This window comes from Balaenoptera ricei, chromosome 16 (assembly GCF_028023285.1).
Source record: "Balaenoptera ricei isolate mBalRic1 chromosome 16, mBalRic1.hap2, whole genome shotgun sequence".
In the NCBI taxonomy this organism is placed as follows: Eukaryota; Metazoa; Chordata; class Mammalia; order Artiodactyla; family Balaenopteridae; genus Balaenoptera; species Balaenoptera ricei.
In genome coordinates, this window is record NC_082654.1 from 89,573,069 (window position 1) to 89,578,793 (window position 5,725).

The following is a 5,725-nucleotide window of genomic DNA, read 5'->3' on the forward strand; positions in this document are numbered from 1 at the left end:
GAGCCTTAGCTAGGGATAGTATCAGGGCATGACTTAGGAGCAGCATAAGGGCCTTGGTAGGATGAGCCTCAGGGGCTTTGTTAAAGACATTATCAGGGCCTCTGTTAGGGACAGCCTTAGGGCCTCCCTTAGGGACAGCGTCAGGGCTTACTTAGGGACAGTTTCAGGAGCTTGGTAAGAGATGGGTCCGGAAATTACCTCAGGATAGTGTCAGGACATTAGATATTGACGGCAGCAGGGCCTTAGTTAGGGACAGTGTCAAGGCCTTAGTTAGTACTGGCATCTGGGCCTCTGTTAGGTACAGTGTCAGGGCCTGAGTTAGGAATAGTGTTAGGGCCTTAGTTAGGGACAGTATCACGGCCTTGGGACTAAATTCAGGGCCTGAGGTAGTCACAGCCTAAGGGCTTTAGTTAGCATAAGAGGCAGGACATTTGCTAGGGACAGGGTTAGGGTAAAGTTTAGGGATCGTGTCAGGAAATGACCTAGGGATAGTGTCAAGAGCTTAGTTACAGTATCAGGGCCTTATTTAGGACCCGTGTCAGGGCTTCAGGTAGGGACAGCGTCAGTGCCTGACTCTGGGAGAGCAACAGGGCCTGAGTGAGGCCTAGCGTCAGGCCCATAGCTGGGGACACTGTCAGGGCATGATGTAGGAGCAGCATCAGGGCCTTTGTTGCATCAGCATTAGTGTCTTAGTTACAGACATGATCAGGGCTTGAGTTAGTCACAGCGTCAAGGCCTCAGTTAGGCATAGCTTCAGGGACTGAGTTACGGACAGCCTCAGGTCTTCACTTAGGAACAGCGACAGGGCTTCCTTAGGGACGGTGTCAGGACCTTGGTTAGAAATGGGTCAGGATATTAGCTCAGGATAGCGTCCGGATTTTAGTTATTGCCGGCAGCAGGGCCTATAATTAGAGATAGATTCCGGGTCTTAGTTAGGGACAGTGTCAGGGCCTTAATTAGGACTAGTCTGGGCCTTCGTTAGGGAGAGCATTACGGCTTCGGTGAGGATAAGGGGCAGGACGTTAGCTCGGGACAGAGTCAGGTTCCAGGCCAGTGGTAGTGTCAGGATGTGAGCTAGGGATAGGGTGAAGACCTTAGTCATTGAGAGCATCAGGGCCTTAGTTAGGACCAGCGTCAGGGCCTTCATCAGGACCAGTGTCAGGGCTTCACGTACGGACAGCGTCAGAGCCTAACTAAGGTACGGCAACAGGGCCTAAGTGAGGCCTATCTTTAGGGCCTGAGTTAGGGACAGTGTCGGCATGACTTAGGAGCCGTATAAGGGCCTCTGTAGGATCAGCATTAGGGTCTTCGTTAAAGACATTCTCAGGGCCTCTGTTAGGGACCGCCTCAGGGCCTCACTTAGGGACAGCGTCAGGGCTTACTTTGGGACAGTTTCAGGACCTTGGTAAGACATGGGTCAGGATATTAGCTCGGGATAATGTCAGGACTTTAGATATTGACTGCAGCAGGGCCTTAGAGACAGTGTCTCAGCCTGACTTAGGACTAGCATCAGAGCCTTTGTTAGGTACAGTGTCAGGGACTGAGTTAGGTGTAGTGTCAGGGCCTTAGTTAGGGACAGTGTCAGGGCCTGAGTTAGGACGAGCCTCCAGGCCTCAGTTAGGGCCAGGGTCACGGCCTCGGGACTAATTTTAGGGCCTTAGTTAGGAAGAGCATCAGGGATTTATTTAGCATAAGAAGCTCAACATTAGTTAAAGACAAGGTTAGGTTAAGGTCTAGGGATTGTGTCAGGGCATGACCTAGGGATAGTGTCAAGACCTTAGTTACTTAGGGCATCAGGGCCTAATTTAGGCCCAGTGTCAGGGCTTCAGGTAGGGATAGCGTCAGAGCCTGACTTAGGGAGAGCGACAGGGCTTGAGTGAGGCCTAGTGTCAGAGCCTTAGCTAGGGATAGTATCAGGGCATGACTTAGGAGCAGCATAAGGGCCTTGGTAGGATGAGCCTCAGGGGCTTTGTTAAAGACATTATCAGGGCCTCTGTTAGGGACAGCCTTAGGGCCTCCCTTAGGGACAGCGTCAGGGCTTACTTAGGGACAGTTTCAGGAGCTTGGTAAGAGATGGGTCCGGAAATTACCTCAGGATAGTGTCAGGACATTAGATATTGACGGCAGCAGGGCCTTAGTTAGGGACAGTGTCAAGGCCTTAGTTAGTACTAGCATCTGGGCCTGTTAGGTACAGTGTCAGGGCCTGAGTTAGGAATAGTGTTAGGGCCTTAGTTAGGGACAGTATCACGGCCTTGGGACTAAATTCAGGGCCTGAGGTAGTCACAGCCTAAGGGCTTTAGTTAGCATAAGAGGCAGGACATTTGCTAGGGACAGGGTTAGGGTAAAGTTTAGGGATCGTGTCAGGAAATGACCTAGGGATAGTGTCAAGAGCTTAGTTACAGTATCAGGGCCTTATTTAGGACCCGTGTCAGGGCTTCAGGTAGGGACAGCGTCAGTGCCTGACTCTGGGAGAGCAACAGGGCCTGAGTGAGGCCTAGCGTCAGGCCCATAGCTGGGGGCACTGTCAGGGCATGATGTAGGAGCAGCATCAGGGCCTTTGTTGCATCAGCATTAGTGTCTTAGTTACAGACATGATCAGGGCCTGAGTTAGTCACAGCGTCAAGGCCTCAGTTAGGCATAGCTTCAGGGACTGAGTTACGGACAGCCTCAGGTCTTCACTTAGGAACAGCGACAGGGCTTCCTTAGGGACGGTGTCAGGACCTTGGTTAGAAATGGGTCAGGATATTAGCTCAGGATAGCGTCCGGATTTTAGTTATTGCCGGCAGCAGGGCCTATAATTAGAGATAGATTCCGGGTCTTAGTTAGGGACAGTGTCAGGGCCTTAATTAGGACTAGTCTGGGCCTTCGTTAGGGAGAGCATTACGGCTTCGGTGAGGATAAGGGGCAGGACGTTAGCTCGGGACAGAGTCAGGTTCCAGGCCAGTGGTAGTGTCAGGATGTGAGCTAGGGATAGGGTGAAGACCTTAGTCATTGAGAGCATCAGGGCCTTAGTTAGGACCAGCGTCAGGGCCTTCATCAGGACCAGTGTCAGGGCTTCACGTACGGACAGCGTCAGAGCCTAACTAAGGTACGGCAACAGGGCCTAAGTGAGGCCTATCTTTAGGGCCTGAGTTAGGGACAGTGTCGGCATGACTTAGGAGCCGTATAAGGGCCTCTGTAGGATCAGCATTAGGGTCTTCGTTAAAGACATTCTCAGGGCCTCTGTTAGGGACCGCCTCAGGGCCTCACTTAGGGACAGCGTCAGGGCTTACTTTGGGACAGTTTCAGGACCTTGGTAAGACATGGGTCAGGATATTAGCTCGGGATAATGTCAGGACTTTAGATATTGACTGCAGCAGGGCCTTAGAGACAGTGTCTCAGCCTGACTTAGGACTAGCATCAGAGCCTTTGTTAGGTACAGTGTCAGGGACTGAGTTAGGTGTAGTGTCAGGGCCTTAGTTAGGGACAGTGTCAGGGCCTGAGTTAGGACGAGCCTCCAGGCCTCAGTTAGGGCCAGGGTCACGGCCTCGGGACTAATTTTAGGGCCTTAGTTAGGAAGAGCATCAGGGATTTATTTAGCATAAGAAGCTCAACATTAGTTAAAGACAAGGTTAGGTTAAGGTCTAGGGATTGTGTCAGGGCATGACCTAGGGATAGTGTCAAGACCTTAGTTACTTAGGGCATCAGGGCCTAATTTAGGCCCAGTGTCAGGGCTTCAGGTAGGGATAGCGTCAGAGCCTGACTTAGGGAGAGCGACAGGGCTTGAGTGAGGCCTAGTGTCAGAGCCTTAGCTAGGGATAGTATCAGGGCATGACTTAGGAGCAGCATAAGGGCCTTGGTAGGATGAGCCTCAGGGGCTTTGTTAAAGACATTATCAGGGCCTCTGTTAGGGACAGCCTTAGGGCCTCCCTTAGGGACAGCGTCAGGGCTTACTTAGGGACAGTTTCAGGAGCTTGGTAAGAGATGGGTCCGGAAATTACCTCAGGATAGTGTCAGGACATTAGATATTGACGGCAGCAGGGCCTTAGTTAGGGACAGTGTCAAGGCCTTAGTTAGTACTAGCATCTGGGCCTCTGTTAGGTACAGTGTCAGGGCCTGAGTTAGGAATAGTGTTAGGGCCTTAGTTAGGGACAGTATCACGGCCTTGGGACTAAATTCAGGGCCTGAGGTAGTCACAGCCTAAGGGCTTTAGTTAGCATAAGAGGCAGGACATTTGCTAGGGACAGGGTTAGGGTAAAGTTTAGGGATCGTGTCAGGAAATGACCTAGGGATAGTGTCAAGAGCTTAGTTACAGTATCAGGGCCTTATTTAGGACCCGTGTCAGGGCTTCAGGTAGGGACAGCGTCAGTGCCTGACTCTGGGAGAGCAACAGGGCCTGAGTGAGGCCTAGCGTCAGGCCCATAGCTGGGGGCACTGTCAGGGCATGATGTAGGAGCAGCATCAGGGCCTTTGTTGCATCAGCATTAGTGTCTTAGTTACAGACATGATCAGGGCCTGAGTTAGTCACAGCGTCAAGGCCTCAGTTAGGCATAGCTTCAGGGACTGAGTTACGGACAGCCTCAGGTCTTCACTTAGGAACAGCGACAGGGCTTCCTTAGGGACGGTGTCAGGACCTTGGTTAGAAATGGGTCAGGATATTAGCTCAGGATAGCGTCCGGATTTTAGTTATTGCCGGCAGCAGGGCCTATAATTAGAGATAGATTCCGGGTCTTAGTTAGGGACAGTGTCAGGGCCTTAATTAGGACTAGTCTGGGCCTTCGTTAGGGAGAGCATTACGGCTTCGGTGAGGATAAGGGGCAGGACGTTAGCTCGGGACAGAGTCAGGTTCCAGGCCAGTGGTAGTGTCAGGATGTGAGCTAGGGATAGGGTGAAGACCTTAGTCATTGAGAGCATCAGGGCCTTAGTTAGGACCAGCGTCAGGGCCTTCATCAGGACCAGTGTCAGGGCTTCACGTACGGACAGCGTCAGAGCCTAACTAAGGTACGGCAACAGGGCCTAAGTGAGGCCTATCTTTAGGGCCTGAGTTAGGGACAGTGTCGGCATGACTTAGGAGCCGTATAAGGGCCTCTGTAGGATCAGCATTAGGGTCTTCGTTAAAGACATTCTCAGGGCCTCTGTTAGGGACCGCCTCAGGGCCTCACTTAGGGACAGCGTCAGGGCTTACTTTGGGACAGTTTCAGGACCTTGGTAAGACATGGGTCAGGATATTAGCTCGGGATAATGTCAGGACTTTAGATATTGACTGCAGCAGGGCCTTAGAGACAGTGTCTCAGCCTGACTTAGGACTAGCATCAGAGCCTTTGTTAGGTACAGTGTCAGGGACTGAGTTAGGTGTAGTGTCAGGGCCTTAGTTAGGGACAGTGTCAGGGCCTGAGTTAGGACGAGCCTCCAGGCCTCAGTTAGGGCCAGGGTCACGGCCTCGGGACTAATTTTAGGGCCTTAGTTAGGAAGAGCATCAGGGATTTATTTAGCATAAGAAGCTCAACATTAGTTAAAGACAAGGTTAGGTTAAGGTCTAGGGATTGTGTCAGGGCATGACCTAGGGATAGTGTCAAGACCTTAGTTACTTAGGGCATCAGGGCCTAATTTAGGCCCAGTGTCAGGGCTTCAGGTAGGGATAGCGTCAGAGCCTGACTTAGGGAGAGCGACAGGGCTTGAGTGAGGCCTAGTGTCAGAGCCTTAGCTAGGGATAGTATCAGGGCATGACTTAGGAGCAGCATAAGGG